General features: G+C 46.9%; 1 protein-coding gene and 1 long non-coding RNA gene across 2 annotated transcripts in view; one reads left to right on the top strand and one right to left on the bottom strand.

The window, feature by feature from the left end:
- LOC144806588 (uncharacterized) overlaps positions 1 to 5,338 on the bottom strand; it is a 37,669-nt gene extending 32,331 nt beyond the window's left edge. The window contains exon 1 of the mRNA XM_078672924.1: positions 5,236 to 5,338. The gene's annotated coding sequence lies outside the window, so the exon portion shown is untranslated. The remainder of the gene's footprint in view (positions 1 to 5,235) is intronic.
- A 366-nt stretch (positions 5,339 to 5,704) lies between these two features.
- Positions 5,705 to 21,344, top strand: part of LOC144806615 (uncharacterized) — a 32,676-nt gene continuing 17,036 nt past the window's right edge. Inside the window, exon 1 of the long non-coding RNA XR_013605852.1 lies at positions 5,705 to 5,766. This is a non-coding gene — a long non-coding RNA (uncharacterized LOC144806615). The remainder of the gene's footprint in view (positions 5,767 to 21,344) is intronic.

Here is a 21,344-nt window from a genome sequence, read left to right as displayed (position 1 = left end):
ATATACGTCAGTGAGAATACACTCATCTGTGTACTCTCCCAAACACACACTGAGCAGAAAAGCTCAGACTTATCTTGTAAAGTACAACTTCTCTTTGTATGCCCAAAGAGGGTAGCCAGATGTGACCATATTTAGTAACTGCTCATTATCCCAAGATTGTGAATTTATTTAGTACCAGGAGGTAAGAAACATACCTTCTGGCTGGTTATAGTTCCGACCCAGCCTAAGATCGGCTGGGTAATAAACGTAATCTTGAACGTCAATCTTGTTAAATTCTCTGTACAAAGATGATGGGTACTATCATTATCATACAAGTGTAAATTTAGCCCTTGCATCATACTTCTATAGCATCTATTATGTGAGTATATGGTAAGTGCTCATATCCGGTGACATACATCAACTTCTAGTGTTGGGGTTTGTGGCTTTAATTACGTGCTCGGCAATCATTAGTCTACAGAGGGTTTTTATTTATACCGTGTGTATTGATTAGAAGCAGAAATGAGGCTTATCCCAAAATCAGTGCACGATATGTGTGCGCGCTGTAAAGATCCTTCTATTTTCAAAAAGCACGGTTTGGTATTATAGTCCGTGCTTGGATGCTACAAGGCAAATACAAAGGACAAATGTGGACTACCATTAGTATCCGAGCAAACATCCATATCTAGGAAGAAAAAGGGCGCGTGGTGCGAGTTAACTCTAACCGGCGTCACTTCTAACCTGTATGCGGCATCCTCCGTGATCCTCACTCGTCACCCGGCAACTCAGTATGGTCAAGAGTTCAGAGCCGGATGCCAGAAGCACTGTAAAAGAGTGCCAACCGTGCAATAGCTAGACCGTTTCGCCCGATTTGACGGGTGAAAAAGCTTTTATTGTTCGATTATTTAAAATCATTACAATATGCTGACAATATAAAAATAGTTATCTAAAAAACGACATAAGTTATATTCCCTAATTTTTTTTTTACTCCAGTCAGTTCAACATAAAACCTTCAGTAAAATGTCATATTCTAGCTATGCAGTTTAAAAACAAGGTGCATTAATTATTATTATTTTTTTTTTAAATGGGAGATATGACACCTCTCCCCCTCTCCGATTCGACGGTTTAGTAGACTCCGCCATATTGGATGAGTATGTGTGCCCAAACCTGGTATGATAACCGGAAACACCCAGCTTTCAGTCCGGGGCCCCATATCATCGGTGCAAGTGTATTATAGTTAAGAGAAAGAGTAACTCGATACAGTAATTATTAGTCCACTGAATAGTCTGTTCGGCCGTGTCGACAAACACACATTCGTGCCCTCCGGATATGTATTGCTTAATGACACTCATTTTACGCAGGTGTAGGCTCAGATCCAGCCATATCTTGCTATCATCATCCTAATGGCACTGCAGGAGTATCTGGTGTCTGACAAATGCGGCATCTTGCAGGGGCTGTGGTTTCCTCAGAAAACAGAATCAAATGACTGACCCTCTTATGATCCCTCGGAGGGTCTGTACAAGGAGTGACCGGTGACTGATCCTCTTATGATCACTCGGAGGGTCTGTACAAGGAGTGACCGGTGACTGACCCTCTTATGATCCCTCGGAGGGTCTGTACAAGGAGTGACCGGTGACTGACCCTCTTATGATCCCTCGGAGGGTCTGTACAAGGAGTGACCGGTGACTGACCCTCTTATGATCCCTCGGGGGGTCTGTACAAGGAGTGACCGGTGACTGACCCTCTTATGATCCCTCGGGGGGTCTGTACAAGGAGTGACCGGTGACTGACCCTCTTATGATCCCTCGGGGGGGTCTGTACAAGGAGTGACCGGTGACTGACCCTCTTATGATCCCTCGCAGGGTCTGTACAAGGAGTGACCGGTGACTGACCCTCTTATGATCCCTCGGAGGGTCTGTACAAGGAGTGACCGGTGACTGACCCTCTTATGATCCCTCGGAGGGTCTGTACATGGAGTGACCGGTGACTGACCCTCTTATGATCCCTCGGAGGGTCTGTACATGGAGTGACCGGTGACTGACCCTCTTATGATCCCTCGGAGGGTCTGTACAAGCAGTGACCGGTGACTGACCCTCTTATGATCCCTCGGAGGGTCTGTACAAGGAGTGACCGGTGACTGACCCTCTTATGATCCCTCGGAGGGTCTGTACATGGAGTGACCGGTGACTGACCCTCTTATGATCCCTCGGAGGGTCTGTACATGGAGTGACCGGTGACTGACCCTCTTATGATCCCTCGGAGGGTCTGTACATGGAGTGACCGGTGACTGACCCTCTTATGATCCCTCGGAGGGTCTGTACAAGGAGTGACCGGTGACTGACCCTCTTATGATCCCTCGGAGGGTCTGTACAAGGAGTGACCGGTGACTGACCCTCTTATGATCCCTCGGAGGGTCTGAGGGTCTGTACATGGAGTGACCGGTGACTGACCCCCTTATGATCCCTCGGAGGGTCTGTACAAGGAGTGACCGGTGACTGACCCTCTTATGATCCCTCGGAGGGTCTGTACAAGGAGTGACCGGTGACTGACCCTCTTATGATCCCTCGGAGGGTGTGTACATGGAGTGACCGGTGACTGACCCTCTTATGATCCCTCGGAGGGTGTGTACATGGAGTGACCGGTGACTGACCCTCTTATGATCCCTCGGAGGGTCCCGTGACCGGTGACTGACCCTCTTATGATCCCTCGGAGGGTGTGTACATGGAGTGACCGGTGACTGACCCTCTTATGATCCCTCGGAGGGTCTGTACATGGAGTGACCGGTGACTGACCCTCTTATGATCCCTCGGAGGGTCTGTACATGGAGTGACCGGTGACTGACCCTCTTATGATCCCTCGGAGGGTCTGTACAAGGAGTGACCGGTGACTGACCCTCTTATGATCCCTCGGAGGGTCTGTACAAGCAGTGACAGGTGACTGACCCTCTTCTGATCCCTCGGAGGGTCTGTACAAGGAGTGACCGGTGACTGACCCTCTTCTGATCCCTCGGAGGGTCTGTACAAGGAGTGACCGGTGACTGACCCTCTTATGATCCCTCGGAGGGTCTGTACAAGGAGTGACCGGTGACTGACCCTCTTATGATCCCTCGGAGGGTCTGTACAAGGAGTGACCGGTGACTGACCCTCTTCTGATCCCTCGGAGGGTCTGTACAAGGAGTGACCGGTGACTGACACTCTTATGATCCCTCGGAGGGTCTGTACAAGGAGTGACCGGTGACTGACACTCTTATGATCCCTCGGAGGGTCTGTACAAGCAGTGACCGGTGACTGACCCTCTTATGATCCCTCGGAGGGTCTGTACAAGGAGTGACCGGTGACTGACCCTCTTATGATCCCTCGGAGGGTCTGTACATGGAGTGACCGGTGACTGACCCTCTTATGATCCCTCGGAGGGTCTGTACATGGAGTGACCGGTGACTGACCCTCTTATGATCCCTCGGAGGGTCTGTACAAGGAGTGACCGGTGACTGACCCTCTTATGATCCCTCGGAGGGTCTGTACAAGGAGTGACCGGTGACTGACCCTCTTATGATCCCTCGGAGGGTCTGTACATGGAGTGACCGGTGACTGACCCTCTTATGATCCCTCGGAGGGTCTGTACATGGAGTGACCGGTGACTGACCCCCTTATGATCCCTCGGAGGGTCTGTACAAGGAGTGACCGGTGACTGACCCTCTTATGATCCCTCGGAGGGTCTGTACAAGGAGTGACCGGTGACTGACCCTCTTATGATCCCTCGGAGGGTGTGTACATGGAGTGACCGGTGACTGACCCTCTTATGATCCCTCGGAGGGTCCCGTGACCGGTGACTGACCCTCTTATGATCCCTCGGAGGGTGTGTACATGGAGTGACCGGTGACTGACCCTCTTATGATCCCTCGGAGGGTCTGTACATGGAGTGACCGGTGACTGACCCTCTTATGATCCCTCGGAGGGTCTGTACATGGAGTGACCGGTGACTGACCCTCTTATGATCCCTCGGAGGGTCTGTACAAGGAGTGACCGGTGACTGACCCTCTTATGATCCCTCGGAGGGTCTGTACAAGCAGTGACAGGTGACTGACCCTCTTATGATCCCTCGGAGGGTCTGTACAAGGAGTGACCGGTGACTGACCCTCTTATGATCCCTCGGAGGGTCTGTACATGGAGTGACCGGTGACTGACCCTCTTATGATCCCTCGGAGGGTCTGTACAAGCAGTGACCGGTGACTGACCCTCTTATGATCCCTCGGAGGGTCTGTACATGGAGTGACAGGTGACTGACCCTCTTCTGATCCCTCGGAGGGTCTGTACAAGGAGTGACCGGTGACTGACCCTCTTATGATCCCTCGGAGGGTCTGTACAAGGAGTGACCGGTGACTGACCCTCTTATGATCCCTCGGAGGGTCTGTACAAGCAGTGACCGGTGACTGACCCTCTTATGATCCCTCGGAGGGTCTGTACAAGGAGTGACCGGTGACTGACCCTCTTATGATCCCTCGGAGGGTCTGTACAAGGAGTGACCGGTGACTGACCCTCTTATGATCCCTCGGAGGGTCTGTACAAGGAGTGACCGGTGACTGACCCTCTTATGATCCCTCGGAGGGTCTGTACAAGCAGTGACCGGTGACTGACCCTCTTATGATCCCTCGGAGGGTCTGTACAAGGAGTGACCGGTGACTGACCCTCTTATGATCCCTCGGAGGGTCTGTACAAGGAGTGACCGGTGACTGACCCTCTTATGATCCCTCGGAGGGTCTGTACAAGGAGTGACCGGTGACTGACCCGACCCTCTTATGATCCCTCGGAGGGTCTGTACAAGGAGTGACCGGTGACTGACCCTCTTGTGATCCCTCGGAGGGTCTGTACAAGCAGTGACCGGTGACTGACCCTCTTATGATCCCTCGGAGGGTCTGTACAAGCAGTGACCGGTGACTGACCCTCTTATGATCCCTCGGAGGGTCTGTACAAGGAGTGACCGGTGACTGACTCAGCTTCTTCAACACTTCAATGCTCCCCCGCCCGTCCCGTTACCACACTGGGAGTAGCAGCTCCAAACTCCCCCCAGCCCCAGCGGCCGTTGAAATGTCCCAGATACAAGGCGACCAACGCACCTTAGAAACGGGGATGACTGCCGCCAGGCTTAGAAGAGTCTCACGCGCCGTGCAACTGCGCATGCGTAGAAGACAGACACTGTCTCCAGCACGCGCAAAGAGTACAGTACCAATGGAGCTTGTAAACTGGGATTAGAGTGCCTCACCTCTCCTTGTGCACCGCTCAGTGGGGGCAGCAGGGCCTGTGGGAGAGGCTAAGTCCGGCACCCGGGGGCCCGGATGCCTGTGAGGAGTGGGGCCCGGTGTGTTATTGCCCCAGGAGTGACGCGCACGCTCACGCCGAGCCACAGGCGCGCGAACAAAACAAGGCGTCTCACTGCTGCGCACGCGCAGGACCACTCGTCACTGCTGCGCATGTGCGGAGACACTACTTTCTATCGCCGAGTTAGGACCTTGCACGAAGTGCAGCCTGTGAACTGCCCTGGACAAAAGACACTCAGTCTCACTGCGCATGCGCAGAGGAGACACACTTCCCCCAATATAGAGGAGCCAACCCGAGACGCTTTGCCCTGAAATCTCAGCGTTTGCTGTGTCGCGAGGCGCCTCGTGGTCCTTGGTGGGAGAGGTGTCTGTTCTCCGCGCATGCGCAGTTAATCCGAGGCCTCTTCACCCCGCGCTCATGGTTCAGTCCTGCACTCGGGCTCAGCAGAGAGCCCAGGCCCCGAAATAAACCCCAGGTGAGGTCAGGAGATACAAAGACTGTCTGCTGCTGGAGGGTCTCGAGCCTGCTCTCCGGGGTTCATCTGTTGTTGTTGCATCGATCCTCAGACATGATTATTTTGTATCAGCAATGCTCATTGGCCCTCTCTGCTGGAGTTGGGTCGCTCTTTTCAAGGCCTCAGCAAACGGGGACAAGTCTGTGATGAGAAGATCGCCTTGAATCCCGTTTGTGTCTTTCACCAGAGTAAAGGGGGGGCGCCCCCCCCCCCCCGCCAATCGAAAGTGAAAGAACACACTCCCAGCCAGCACCGACTGCGCCTCATTGCACCTGGGCCTGGGCCTGCACAGCATCATCTGATGAGGGTAAAACACCCCCTAATATGACTCAACCTCACTAGGGCCTCAGTAACCAGGTAGCACAAAATTCAGCGAAGGGTTATAGGAGTGTTCAGAAATGATGGCGCTCTACAGGTAGTAGTAAGACGGTATTTATTTATTTATTTATTGTAACACTTATAAAGCGCGCTATTACCAGTCAGTGTCCTGGCGCTGAAGTGATAATTCCCAGGGAAGGAATTTTCGGGAACTAGACGGAAAAGAGCCATGTTTTCAGATCCCTTCTGAATGCCAGCAGATTCTCGTTCTGTTTAAGGGAAAGAGGGAGGGAGTTCCACGCCAGCGCTGCTCCTCTAACAAAACTCCTTCCGCCCCATTGCGCCTTCCTGATCCGAGCCGTTTTAACCACCCCTAGACTGGCCGACCTAAGTTGTCTGCCTGGTCTGTACCATTGAAAGTGATCCTGAAGGCACCGAGGGCCAAGATCATGTAATGCCTTGAAGACAATGCAGAGGGACTTGAACAGAATCCGCTTCCGCACCGGGAGCCAGTGCAACTTCTCCAGCTCCTTGGTAACTGAGGAAAACTTGGGCAGCCCCCCAATAAGGCGGGCGGCCGCATTTTGTAGGACCTGAAGTTTATTGAGCACCCCCTGTTGTGCCTCGAGGAAAAGACTGTTACAGTAGTCGATGCGTGAAAGTACAAGAGCTGTCACCACCGTCTTTCTACTTCCCTCCGGTAGTTGTGAGATTTCAGGTGGTTGGTGCTTCTTGGTCAGAGATAACCCTAGTCTCTGAAAAAAGAGGGGGGAAGAACTCCACCTTCTATATATATGTAAGCAAAGTCAAGCGCACACAACCTGAGTTAGCTCCTAGGTACGTTATGTATCATTTGATGAAAGGATGAGATCGAACTCCAATGTTGTTGTCTTGTTAAGTATTTATTTTGTCCAGTGAGAGTATATGTTTCACCAAAGAAAACCAGCCGACACGTGTTTCGTCAATAACGGGGTAGACCCGTGACTCTTCAGGGCTGTGGAAGTTTAAGTTGAAGGCAGTATCGTCGGACCGGTGATAATTCCAACCCGGTCCTAATCGGGTGTGAGAAGTATGTGACGGACGCGTAAAGGAGTAATTCCGAAGCGTCGAGGAAACGTGAGGGGTAGAAAAGTCCGCCGCCGGGTGTGCAGTCGGTCAACATGGGCAAGCAAATCCGCTTGCCCTGAATCTTCGGCTTATTGCCGTTACGAAAAAAGAGTGGAGTGATCCGTAAGTTCTCCGGGTTCGTGTTGTTGTCTGCATTGATCCTCAGACATGATTATTTTGTCTCAACAATGCTCATTGGCCCTCACTCGTGGAGTTGGGTCGCTCTTTTCAAGGCCTCAGCAAACATTGACATTTTTTCACCTGAAAAGTCTGTGATGAGAAGATCAACTTGAATTCCATTTGTGGCTTTCACCAGAGTGAAGGGGGGCAGCCCCGTCAATTGAAAGTGAAAGAACGCCCTCCCAGTCAGCACCAACTGCGCCTCATTGCACCTGGGCCTGGGCCTGCACAGCATCATCTGATGAGGCTAAAACTCCCCCAAATATGACTCAACCTCACTAGGGCCTCAGTTACCAGGTAGCAGTCAGCCAATGCCCATCAGGTAAACAAGCATTGGCATAGCCAGTGGGTCTCGCCTTTGGGACCTTATAAGTGTTTAGTTATCCAGCACAATATCCTTGGTGCAACAACATCAACTGTTGCAAGACTAAACACTTATAAGGTCCCAAAGACAAGACCTATTGGCTATGCCAATGCTTGTTTTAATTGGTTCCTGTTTGTGCCTTTTAGAGATGCAAGCTTCTGTTTCATCCTCCTGTCTAACTACTCCAGCATGTTGTTGATCTAGGTCATGGGTACTCACAAACATTTTCTCGGGGGCCGCAAAGTTTGGTCTGTGGTGTGACCGAGGGCCGCACTGATGCCAGCGGGGTGTAAAGTCGGGGTAGGGAAACAAAGCATGTATATCTAGTGGCTTCCTTTAAGAATGAAGGTGTTCCTAAAGTTAAAGGCCTTGTTACTTCCTTTTCCTAACTGCAATTAACCTTTAAATAAGTGTTTGCTGTAAATGTATGTTTCTTGTTCATGTTAGTTCTGACTCGAGCAGTGCTGCTGCTGCCCAGGGGTCCGCAAGTAAAGACCTGAAGGGCTTTATGCGGCCCCCGGGCCGTACTTTGAGTATCACTGATCTAGATCCTCCCGGCGACCACCCCAGCTACATGTGTATTTCCATGGTCTTCAAAAAGGGGTCGCAGTTGAGCAGACAGGCTTGTCAAGTCTTCAAGGAAGTGTGAGTGTGACGAGGCTGGTGTATTTATTCACCACTTAACTAATCAGTCTCCTGTCCCTCCGTCCTCACGTAAGCCACAATTTGTGACACATTTGCTATTTTAAGGATTGTAATAACATCACTTTTGTATATTTAAGTCCATACAGATACTGAAAACAGCAAACCGCAAGTACAAAAATGAAAAGTACAGGGGGCACGAGCCCTAAACAAAACAAAAAATAGGTTTCAGAGGGGCAGGGATTGTTAATTAGCATAGGCAGTGTGCAGTAATGTCACAGAGAGGGACATTGCAAATCTATTATGCCTCTCTTTAATGGTAATGAACCGTCATTCACGTAATATAAGCACGCACATGAGCAGCGTATACCCTCATGTACATGAATAAAGAAGTCTTAAATGTATTTTGGTACAACAATGTGGGAGAGTTTTAATGAAACGTGGGGGAACATGTTAACATTGACTTTCATTGGGCAGAGCAAGTTTCCAGTGGGAGAAAGCTAAAATATTTTAATGCATGATATAGAATGAATATAGTGCTCTCTGAATCTGACTTGCAAATCTATGTACTTTTTTTTACTGCATTGCACAGATATTCTATGCAGTAGTCTATTATTATTTTCCTTTTGCATGATAGCTGTGCATTACAGTTAGCTTATAGATGCCACTTCTTCAGCTATTCACTAATGGTGAGCATTTTTATTTTGGTGCCCGTAAATAATCTCTATCTCAGTGCGACCCTGATAGTTGGCAGCCTACTAGCGATTCATTTGATGTTTACTAAATACCAGGCAGTTGGGGTAAACCTGCTACTTGCTACCAAATGGGTGTTTGGACACACAACAAACTGGAACAAGCATTTGCAATGCAATTGGTCTCACATTTTCGCAAGTTTGAGCTATTGGCATTGTAAATGACAATGCTTTTTATTTATGTTTTGGGTTTCAAAACATAAATAAAATGCTTTGTCATTTACAATCCCAATAGCTTAAACTTGTGTAAATGTGCTACCTGTTGCATTGCAAATGCTTGTTATCTTCAGTCTCATGGTCTTTTAGTGACATTAGAAAACTTAAATTTGAAGCTTTTGTGTGGGCCCTTATGGCTTAGTGCGCTGTACACACATCCATACATTTCTAATTCGTTGTAAACAAAGTTTGAATTTGAATGATTCTGCCTAGGTTTAACCAAATCAATATAACCACAACAATTGCCAATACTACGACCTGTTGTTTCTAATCCTAATTGCCTACCACTGATTGAGAAAAAACAAAAAGGGAGGTGCAGGGACTCTTATTTGGTCCGATTAAATCATGGATTTTTTATTCAAATTATTTCATTTTAAAGAAAAATATTTTTCAATTTTTGTTTTTTTGAAAGCGGCGATCCAACAATTAAAATTTTTTGTGAAAAAATACAAATCCAAACAAAGGTGACTTATAGAACATTCTCCTGTGTGTTCTTCCTAACATTCATACCCACTCTACACATTCATCCTACACTACAACACTATATTTACAGTGATTGAAACTTTTTACATATACACATTACTTCTTTTTTGCCATAAAGATAAACATTTCTGGTAAGTTCTCTTTTTAAAAAAAAATGTAATCAAAAACAAGCGATACTGTTTTTTGCAGAGCTTTTATGGCAGGAAAACAGGGGGGGTCTACGCGTTTCGAACTCTAACAATTTTGAGAGTTCTCATCAGGACCTCAAAAAAAGAACGAGCTGTGGGAAAAAGATGGAAAATAACCTAATTAGTCTCTTTCTTTTTTGGTTTGCCTTCTCCCCTCTAGCAAAAAAACTAACGCCTCTCTTACCTCCAACTTGTTTGGGACACCAGGCTCATTCGGTCGTCAAATGCTGAAAAAATCAATAGAAGCACCACTTGTTACCCTTTGCCAGGACCTTGCTACGCTCAAATTCTAACCATATAATAGACAGAAAGAAATGTTTCACCATCATCCAATACGCTCTTCACTGTGATGTCAACCAACATTCAATTATTCAAACACTTACATTTTAAACACTGGGGTTCAGACTTGTCAGGGTTTTTTTTCGGCTTGCGGTGGGGATTTCACGCTGAGTTTGCTCTAAAGGGTTGAATTTAAAGAGACGGTTTTACCACTGGGCTGTTTTAGTCCACGGAGAAAGATTCGAGGGATTGGGAATCCACTTACTTAAAATATTCCTTGGATATCAATTATCATGGTTCGTTTGGTCCCTCGCCTTGGTGCGTGCTGAAACAGAGGGGGGAGAGAGACAGGTTTCGCAGTTTTAGCGTTTTTTTCTTCTTTTTTGTACGCATTCGCGTCTTGCACTCAGGCAGAGCTTAAGTTGTGTCTTACCTGTCAGCGCGACCGGGACCGGTGACTTTTGCCCGTCTGCCTCGGAAGACTTCTGTTTACAGTGTCTTCGGTAACCGCGTCTTGTGATCTTCCTGATTTTTAGGTTTCCTGTTCTCGTAAGGAGTCTGGGAGTTGTAGTCTAGACCCCAGGTTGATGGGGGATGTAGTTTTTGAATGCCTCCTTACTTCCTAAGAGATTCGTTTACTTCGGATTTTCAAGTCTGAGCCCTGGTGTTTCTGGGGGATGTGATTTTAAAAAAGGCGAAATACTCACGTTCTGGGTTTTTCAGAATGTGTGTGTTTCCTTTTTGGCGTTTATAGCATAGAACCGGTTTATTTTGGATTGGCCAACCTATTGGGTCTAGGAGTTCCGGAGAACCCTGTAGTTTATGGATGTGGATTGTGCTGAAAACATTCTCACTTCCTGCGATATTTCAAATTTTGACATAAAAGGACTTTTAGGCCGGTGCCACGCATTCTAGTGATGGGTCAGCCTGTTGGGTCCCAAATTTCAATTTGATATTTTGTGGGGCACTAGCTTAGATTATACATTTCAGACAGTTCGTTGAGGCCATCTGTTGCGGTGTTAAATTTAACAATAAGCATTGCCTCCCTTCTTGACAATTTTTGATCCAGATCACCTCCCCTTTGATCTTTTTCCACTTTGGATATGACTGTCCACGACAAATCAGATTCTTTGTGGTTTTTTAAACGCCAATGGTTCACCAGTGGTGCTGTATGGACATTATTTCTGATTCTTGACTTGTGCTGGGTGATGCGTGCCCTCACTTCCTGGTTGGTTTTACCTATGTATAACATTTTGCACGGGCATAAAATCCCGTAGATAACATATCTTGATTTACAATTTGTAAATGTATTGTGTTTCCAGTAGATATTTTTATGTTCGAAGATGTTTCCTTCCTTCGTTGAGGGGCAGCATATACAAGTTCCACATTTCCGATGTCCTTGGATTGGCGGGAGTCCAGCAAATGATCTCACTGTTAGTGTGCTAGTCTGTGGCAGTGCAGCTCTAACCAGATGGTTGGCTACACTTGATTCTTTTTTAAATGCAAAGAGGGGGGGTTCTTTCAATGAGTTATCCAGATTTTTGACCAGATGCCAGTTCTGCATGATCACCTTTTTCAGCATATTCGAGTTTGGGCTGAATGTGGAAACGCAGACAATCCTTTCAGATTCCTTTGTGGGTTTTTGTTCCAGAAGGCATTCCCTTGGAGTCCACCACGCCCTTTTCATGGCCCTTTTCAAAAGTTTTTTTGGGTAGCCCAGTTGTTGCAGATTTTTTGTCAGTTGTTCCGCGTGGAGAAAATATTCGTCTTTAAAGTGACAATTCCGTCTAATCCTCAGGTATTGTCCTGTTGGAAGGTTTTCTTTGAGGCTTCTGGGATGGTTGCTTGTGAAGTGCAGTGCTTTGTTCCGGTCTGTTTTCTTTTTGAATAAGGTTGTCACCAGGCCCCCGTCTGCCGGGTAAACCTCCACATCCAAAAATGGCATTCGTTTTTTTATTTGTTCCGTACGGTTGTTTAGCCATTGGTGAAAAGAAATCAGATCCTGTTCTGAGCCTGTCCATATTAGGAAAACGTCGTCGATGAAGCGACTCCAATTTTTTACAAATTGACCATAGGGATTATTCTGATGGATAAATTTCTCCTCATATTTGGCCATGAATAGAATGGCCAATTCTGGGGCAAAAGGGCAGCCCATCGCTACTCCTCCTATTGGGAAGTAGAATGATCCATTGAAATTGAAATAGTTCTTTTTGAGGGTGAATTTTGCCAATTTGATTATGAACTCCGTTGGGACTTTTGTTGGCTTTGCCCGTGTTTCCAAATAGGTTTCGATCACTTTTAGGCCCTCGTCCTGTGGTATTTTGGTATAAAGGGATACCACATCTAGGGATACTAGAAAATGTGAATCTTCCTCAAACTCCTGTGTAGAGATTTTATTAATAAAATCTGTGGTGTCTCTGAGGTAGGATCCAACTTCTGGTAAGAATGGCTTCAAAAAGAAATCCACAAATTTGGAGATCGGCTCCATTAATGATTCACTGCCGGATACTATGGGGCGTCCAGGGGGCATCTTTTCATCCTTATGTACTTTAGGCAGTACATAGAATAGGGGGGTACGGGGGCATTTGATCTTCATATACTCGTATTCTTTCTTGCCGATGTAACCTTCCTCCATTGCCTCATCTAAAATGCTGAAAAGTTCATTCTTTAATTCATTCAGAGGGTCTTTGTTTATTTATTTGTAGCATGTTACGTCTTGTAGTTGTCTTTCTACCTCTATTACATATTTTTCTTTGTCCCAAATTACTATTGAGCCTCCCTTGTCTGCTTGTTTTATGACAACGGACGTGTCCTTTTTTAGATTGTTTAGAGCCTCTGATTCTGGTTTTGTGATGTTATATTTAATCCACCGTTTTTTCTTTTCGATCTCATTCACAGCTGATAGAATAGTTTTTTCAAAGATGGTCACTTCTTTCGGAATTTTATTTGCTGGGGGACAGAAGGTGGATTTCTTTCTAAGTCCTGTTGTCTCTATGGGGCTCTCCATGGGATTTAAGTTGAAAAAAGTTTTTAATCTGATTTTCCTACAGAATTCAATCACTTCTGTTTTCATTTTGATGAAATCTGTATGTTTAGAGGGGACGAAGGTCAACCCTTTAGACAAGATGCTTTTTTCCTCTGTAGTCAGAATTTTATCTGAGAGATTAAACAATGGTGATACTGTTAGTTCTTGTAATTGTGGCGCCGAGTAGACCGGACAAGGTTCAATCAACCATGGGAATGTCTACTCGGCGCCACAATTACAAGAACTAACAGTATCACCATTGTTTAATCTCTCAGATTCGTCCCCTCTAAACATACAGATTTCATCAAAATGAAAACAGAAGTGATTGAATTCTGTAGGAAAATCAGATTAAAAACTTTTTTCAACTTAAATCCCATGGAGAGCCCCATAGAGACAACAGGACTTAGAAAGAAATCCACCTTCTGTCCCCCAGCAAATAAAATTCCGAAAGAAGTGACCATCTTTGAAAAAACTATTCTATCAGCTGTGAATGAGATGGAAAAGAAAAAACGGTGGATTAAATATAACACCACAAAACCAGAATCAGAGGCTCTAAACAATCTAAAAAAGGACACGTCCGTTGTCATAAAACAAGCAGACAAGGGAGGCTCAATAGTAATTTGGGACAAAGAAAAATATGTAATAGAGGTAGAAAGACAACTACAAGACGTAACATGCTACAAATAAATAAACAAAGACCCTCTGAATGAATTAAAGAATGAACTTTTCAGCATTTTAGATGAGGCAATGGAGGAAGGTTACATCGGCAAGAAAGAATACGAGTATATGAAGATCAAATGCCCCCGTCCCCCCCTATTCTATGTACTGCCTAAAGTACATAAGGATGAAAAGATGCCCCCTGGACGCCCCATAGTGTCCGGCTGTGAATCATTAATGGAGCCGATCTCCAAATTTGTGGATTTCTTTTTGAAGCCATTCTTACCAGAAGTTGGATCCTACCTCAGAGACACCACAGATTTTATTAATAAAATCTCTACACAGGAGTTTGAGGAAGATTCACATTTTCTAGTATCCCTAGATGTGGTATCCCTTTATACCAAAATACCACAGGACGAGGGCCTAAAAGTGATCGAAACCTATTTGGAAACACGGGCAAAGCCAACAAAAGTCCCAACGGAGTTCATAATCAAATTGGCAAAATTCGCCCTCAAAAAGAACTATTTCAATTTCAATGGATCATTCTACTTCCAAATAGGAGGAGTAGCTATGGGCTGCCCTTTTGCCCCAGAATTGGCCATTCTATTCATGGCCAAATATGAGGAGAAATTTATCCATCAGAATAATCCCTATGGTCAATTTGTAAAAAATTGGAGTCGCCTCATCGACGACGTTTTCCTAATATGGACAGGCTCAGAACAGGATCTGATTTCGTTTCACCAATGGCTAAACAACCGTACGGAACAAATAAAGTTCACATTGAACTACTCAAAAAAACGAATGCCATTTTTGGATGTGGAGGTTTACCCGGCAGACGGGGGCCTGGTGACAACCTTATTCAAAAAGAAAACAGACCGGAACAAAGCGCTGCACTTCACAAGCAACCATCCCAGAAGCCTCAAAGAAAACCTTCCAATAGGACAATACCTGAGGATTAGACGGAATTGTCACTTTAAAGACGAATATTTTCTCCACGCGGAACAACTGACAAAAAATCTGCAACAACGGGGCTACCCAAAAAAACTTTTGAAAAGGGCCATGAAAAGGGTGTGGTGGACTCCAAGGGAATGCCTTCTGGAACAAAAACCCACAAAGGAATCTGAAAGGATTGTCTGCGTTTCCACATTCAGCCCAAACTCGAATATGCTGAAAAAGGTGATCATGTAGAACTGGCATCTGGTCAAAAATCTGGATAACTCATTGAAAGAACCCCCCCTCTTTGCATTTAAAAAAGAATCAAGTGTAGCCAACCATCTGGTTAGAGCTGCACTGCCACAGACTAGCACACTAACAGTGAGATCATTTGCTGGACTCCCGCCAATCCAAGGACATCGGAAATGTGGAACTTGTATATGCTGCCCCTCAACGAAGGAAGGAAACATCTTCGAACATAAAAATATCTACTGGAAACACAATACATTTACAAATTGTAAATCAAGATATGTTATCTACGGGATTTTATGCCCGTGCAAAATGTTATACATAGGTAAAACCAACCAGGAAGTGAGGGCACGCATCACCCAGCACAAGTCAAGAATCAGAAATAATGTCCATACAGCACCACTGGTGAACCATTGGCGTTTAAAAAACCACAAAGAATCTGATTTATCGTGGACAGTCATATCCAAAGTGGAAAAAGATCAAAGGGGAGGTGATCTGGATCAAAAATTGTCAAGAAGGGAGGCAATGCTTATTGTTAAATTTAACACCGCAACAGATGGCCTCAACGAACTGTCTGAAATTTATAATCTAAGCTAGTGCCCCACAAAATATCAAATTGAAATTTGGGACCCAACAGGCTGACCCATCACTAGAATGCGTGGCACCGGCCTAAAAGTCCTTTTATGTCAAAATTCGAAATATCGCAGGAAGTGAGAATGTTTTCAGCACAATCCACATCCATAAACTACGGGGTTCTCCGGAACTCCTAGACCCAATAGGTTGGCCAATCCAAAATAAACCGGTTCTATGCTATAAACGCCGAAAAGGAAACACACACATTCTGAAAAACCCAGAACGTGAGTATTTCGCCATTTTTAAAATCACATCCCCCAGAAACACCAGGGCTCAGACTTGAAAATCCGAAGTAAACGAATCTCCTAGGAAGTAAGGAGGCATTCAAAAACAACATCCCCCATCAACCTGGGGTCTAGACTACAACTCCCAGACTCCTTACGAGAACAGGAAACCTAAAAATCAGGAAGATCACAAGACGCGGTTACCGAAGACACTGTAAACAGAAGTCTTCCGAGGCAGACGGGCAAAAGTCACCGGTCCCGGTCGCGCTGACAGGTAAGACACAACTTAAGCTCTGCCTGAGTGCAAGACGCGAATGCGTGCAAAAAAGAAGAAAAAAACGCTAAAACTGCGAAACCTGTCTCTCTCCCCCCTCTGTTTCAGCGCGCACCAAGGCGAGGGACCAAACGACCCATGATAATTGATATCCAAGGAATATTTTAAGTAAGTGGATTCCCAATCCCTTGAATCTTTCTCCGTGGACTAAAACAGCCCAGTGGTAAAACCGTCTCTTTAAATTCAACCCTTTAGAGCAAACTCAGCGTGAAATCCCCACCGCAAGCCGAAAAAAAACCCTGACAAGTCCGAACCCCAGTGTTTAAAAGTTTAAAATGTAAGTGTTTGAATAATTGAATGTTGGTTGACATCACAGTGAAGAGCGTATTGGATGATGGTGAAACATTTCGTTCTGTCTATTATATGGTTAGAATTTGAGCGTAGCAAGGTCCTGGCAAAGGGTAACAAGTGGTGCTTCTATTGATTTTTTCAGCATTTGACGACCGAATGAGCCTGGTGTCCCAAACAAGTTGGAGGTAAGAGAGGCGTTAGTTTTTTTGCTAGAGGGGAGAAGGCAAACCAAAAAAGAAAGAGACTAATTAGGTTATTTTCCATCTTTTTCCCACAGCTCGTTCTTTTTTTGTGGTCCTGATGAGAACTCTCAAAATTGTTAGAGTTCGAAACGCGTAGACCCCCCTGTTTTCCTGCCATAAAAGCTCTGCAAAAAACAGTATCGCTTGTTTTTGATTACATTTTTTTTAAAAAGGAGAACTTACCAGAAATGTTTATCTTTATGGCAAAAAAGAAGTAATGTGTATATGTAAAAAGTTTCAATCACTGTAAATATAGTGTTGTAGTGTAGGATGAATGTGTAGAGTGGGTAGGAATGTTAGGAAGAACACACAGGAGAATGTTCTATAAGTCACCTTTGTTTGGATTTGTATTTTTTCACAAAAAAATTTAATTGTTGGATCGCCGCTTTCAAAAAAACAAAAATTGAAAAATATTTTTCTTTAAAATGAAATAATTTGAATAAAAAATCCATGATTTAATCGGACCAAATAAGAGTCCCTGCACCTCCCTTTTTGTTTTTTCTCAATCAGTGGTAGGCAATTAGGATTAGAAACAACAGGTCGTAGTATTGGCAATTGTTGTGGTTATATTGATTTCAAAGGCTTGGCCTTACTGCTTGGGAGCCAGAACCCAGTAGTGTTGTTAAAAAAAGATAGGTTTAACCAAAAGCTGTCAGTCACTGAAACATTTTGCATAGTGTATTTTCCTGTCAACAAATAAACATGTGTGTGGCATAAATGCCTTAGTGGCTGCTTACTTCCTTGAAGTACTATTTTCCTTACAGTAAAGTCCCCATTTTAATTATATTCAAATGGCAATAGATTTATGGAATTCCCACTTCCCACCCCACAACAGAAGCAATCCTATGGATTACCTAGATACCTGTGTGTGTGGTTTGATTGCCACAGTTGTCCTTGAGGACTCCGGTTCTGGTGTGCATTACTGGGTCAATGGTGAAGATGGACATATACTGTTTGAAGAAGTTATGTCCAGTGGTCCTTTTGGCAGTGGCTATAAACCACTCACGCCTCTTTGTCCCATGCTCCACTGGCATCCCACTGTTTTTTCATGGAAGATTAAATCTGCCCCTGTAAATGTATCCCACCCCTGGGAAGCCCGTGGGAACTATTCAAAGCCAATGGCCTGTTACATTAAACCACGCGAGCTACCGGGGCAGAACCAACAGATGGCCGCCGCGGTGCGTGCATCTGCGGCGTGGCGGCCGTGCTCTCAGGGCTTCTACGCGCTTGGTTTCTTCGCCTCCAGGTGTAATATTACTGTAGCACCAAGGCCGCAGGCCACGGCTCTCATTCAGTCCATTTTTTTTCGTAAATGTATTGTTTGGGTGAGGGGTTAAGTTCCTCTTAATTTCCAACAGGAAGAGGACGTTTCTGCAGATGCGCCACTGAAAAATCTTTTAACGTTATTCATTGCATAGGAAATTAAGGTGGTGGACATGGTGGTGGTGGATGCGGTGGTGGTGGACATGGTGGTGGTGGTGGATGTGGTGGTGGACATAGTGGTGGTGGTAGACTTGGTGGTGGTGGTAGACTTGGTGGTGGTGGACGTGGTGGTGGTGGATATGCTGGTTGTGGGGGTGGTGGTGGACATTGTGGTGGACATGGTGGTGGTGGACGTGGTGGTGATTGACGAGGTGGTGATGGACGCGGTGGTGTTGGACACAGTGGTGGAGGACGCAGTGGTGGGCGTAGTGGCGGTGGCGTGGTGGTGGATGTGGGGGTGGACGTGGTGGTGGAACTGGTGGTGGACATGGTGGATGTGGTGGTGATGGTCGTGGTGGTGGTAGACGTGGTGGTGGCCTCGTGGTGAACGTGGTGGTGGTGGTGGACATGGTGGTGGTGGACGTGGTGGTGGTGGATGTGGTGGTGGTGGATGTGGTTGTTGTGGACGTGGTGGTGGATGTGGTGGTGGTGGATGTTATGGTGGTGGACGTGATGGTGGTGGACGTGGTAATGTTAGTGGTTGTGGTGGACGTGGTGGTGGATGTGGTGGACATGGTGGTGGTGGACATGGTGGTGGTGGACGTGGTGGTGGTAGATGTGGTGGTGGTGGTGGACGTGGTGGTGGTGGACATGGTGGGGGTGGACGATGTGGACGTGGTGGTGATGGATGTGGTGGTGGATGCGGTGGTGGATATGGGGGTGGACGTGGTGGTGGACGTAGATGTGGTGGTGGTGGATGTGGTGGTGGCCGTGGTGGTGGTGATGGACATGGTGGTGGTAGACATGGTGGTATTGGTGGATGTGGTGGACATTGTGGTGGTGGATGTAGTGGTGGTGGATGTGGTGGTGGTGGACTTGGTGGTGGTGGTGGACAAAAGAGCCTCGTATACCACACATATAATAATACAGATCAGAGCACCCTTTCGAGTGGATGACAGTGTAGGCCACATAACTTTCAAGTCAGTAACACCCCCATGCATGCACTCATCCTGCACACACTTTCCTTAAAGCGACTTCCTAGCTGGTGACCCGCATTCATGCACTCACCCTGCAAACACTTTCCTTAAAGCGACTTCCTAGCTGGTGACCCCCATGCATACCTTCACCCTGCAAAAACTTTTGTTGCAATAACTTCCTAGCCAGTGACCCCCCATGCACGCACTTACCTTGCACACACTTTCCTTGCGGTGACTTCCTAGCTGGTATTCACCATGCACGCACTCACCCTGCACGCACTCTCCCACACACTTTTGTAGCAGTGACTTCCTAATCGGCTGTGGTGACTTCCTAACTGGTGACCCCCATACACGCACTCCCCCTGCACACACTTTGTTGTAGTGACTTTCTGCAAGAAGCCTCTCTATGCACAATCTCTCTGACACACTCCCTCTGATATAACGTCTGCACACATTTCTCTGAAGACACACGCCTTGCACGCACTTTCCATGAGGGGTGTCACAGCGATATATATACCGCCAGCGCGTTTTCAGGGCATCGGTGACGTATCACGCACTGCTGGCAGACAGTTGTTCTCAGACACTACCTGCACTCACAGTCCCCTCACAATCACGCTTCACACACCTTCAACGAGCAGCCCTTCATCGCTGCACACAGCCCTCCAGCAGACAGTCATTACACACACTGGTTCACCCTCTCCTTGCTTCCTCACCACCTGCACGGATGCAACCTTCACTCGGTGATTCCATACACTCACTATCACCCGTGCACACATCCACTCTCTCCACAGTGACTTCTTGCAGTGTGCGCCCTATTCACTCCTCAACCACACGCGTACACACACAGTCCCGGTAGACAGGGACTTCCCCTCCCATACAAACTCACTTCTTTCAAGATCTCACTGTGACGGCTCACTACCAGACGGCACCTCTGATCACTCCCCGAGTTACACCTTCAACCAGTGACGCGCTGATCGGCCTCCCTCCGTGGGGCATCCAATCTCACACCAGAGGGCGCCCGTTTACACACTTATCACACTATCTGCTCCATCCTTTTGTTGTTGTTAGCCACTGCCATGGCACTCCTCACTGTGGTAGTGCCCCCAGCCTAACCTCTTCAATGCCCTCGATGAAGTCTGCAGCGATCCCCTCTCGTGCACAGCTCCCAGGTACACGTCATTGTCCTTCTCCCACCAGCAATGTCCCCTCTCCCCCCTTGCAGGGCATCCCTTGCCTTCTGCAGCCCCCGTCCCCGTCCCCTGTGTTACCCTTCTAACCCCCGAATTACTGCTTGTCTACTACAGTGCCCTTTCGCTCCCTCTTCAGCACATCTGTTACCCCCACCAGGCCCTCTCTCGCTCAAGCAGTGCAGCTTTCACACCACCTGGAGTTCTTTCTCACCTCTAGCAGAGCCCCTCTCACCCTTAGTAGTGCCAATCTCATCCCCAGCAGCACCCCTCACAGCGTCCTCTCACCACCCCATAGCGCCTCTCACATCCTCGCAGCACCCATCACACCCGCAGCGCCCATCACACCCTCGCAGCACCCACTACACCCTTGCAGCGCCGCTCTCACCCTTAGTAGCGCCACTCTCATCCCCAGCAGCACCCCTCACAGCGTCCTCTCACCACCCCACAGCGCCTCTCACATCCTCGCAGCACCCATCACACCCGCAGCGCCCATCACACCCTCGCAGCACCCACTACACCCTTGCAGCGCCGCTCTCACACCAGCTACAGTTCTCTCATCTCTCGCAGCATCCTCTCACCCTTAGCAGCCCCACTCAAGCTTTGAAGCCATCGCTGTTGCATATTTATTTATCTTATGCAACTGACAAAGCCAATAGTCCTGGCTTGTAGTAGATGTAATGTTACTTGTTATAAATGGATGGAATGGCGAAGCAGCAAAATACCAGTGGGGCGACACACTATGCCGAGCATGTATTTTCAGTTTGGGTTTTTAAGCCACGCCCTTCATTACATCGACCACGTCCCTCTGGGAGCCATCACAAGGTTTTTCATTC

The sequence above is a fragment of the Lissotriton helveticus genome, assembly GCF_964261635.1.
Source record: "Lissotriton helveticus chromosome 1_1 unlocalized genomic scaffold, aLisHel1.1 SUPER_1_unloc_9, whole genome shotgun sequence".
In the NCBI taxonomy this organism is placed as follows: Eukaryota; Metazoa; Chordata; class Amphibia; order Caudata; family Salamandridae; genus Lissotriton; species Lissotriton helveticus.
The sequence above is the reverse complement of the archived record's forward strand: the minus strand, read 5'-3'. Positions and strand labels throughout refer to the sequence as shown.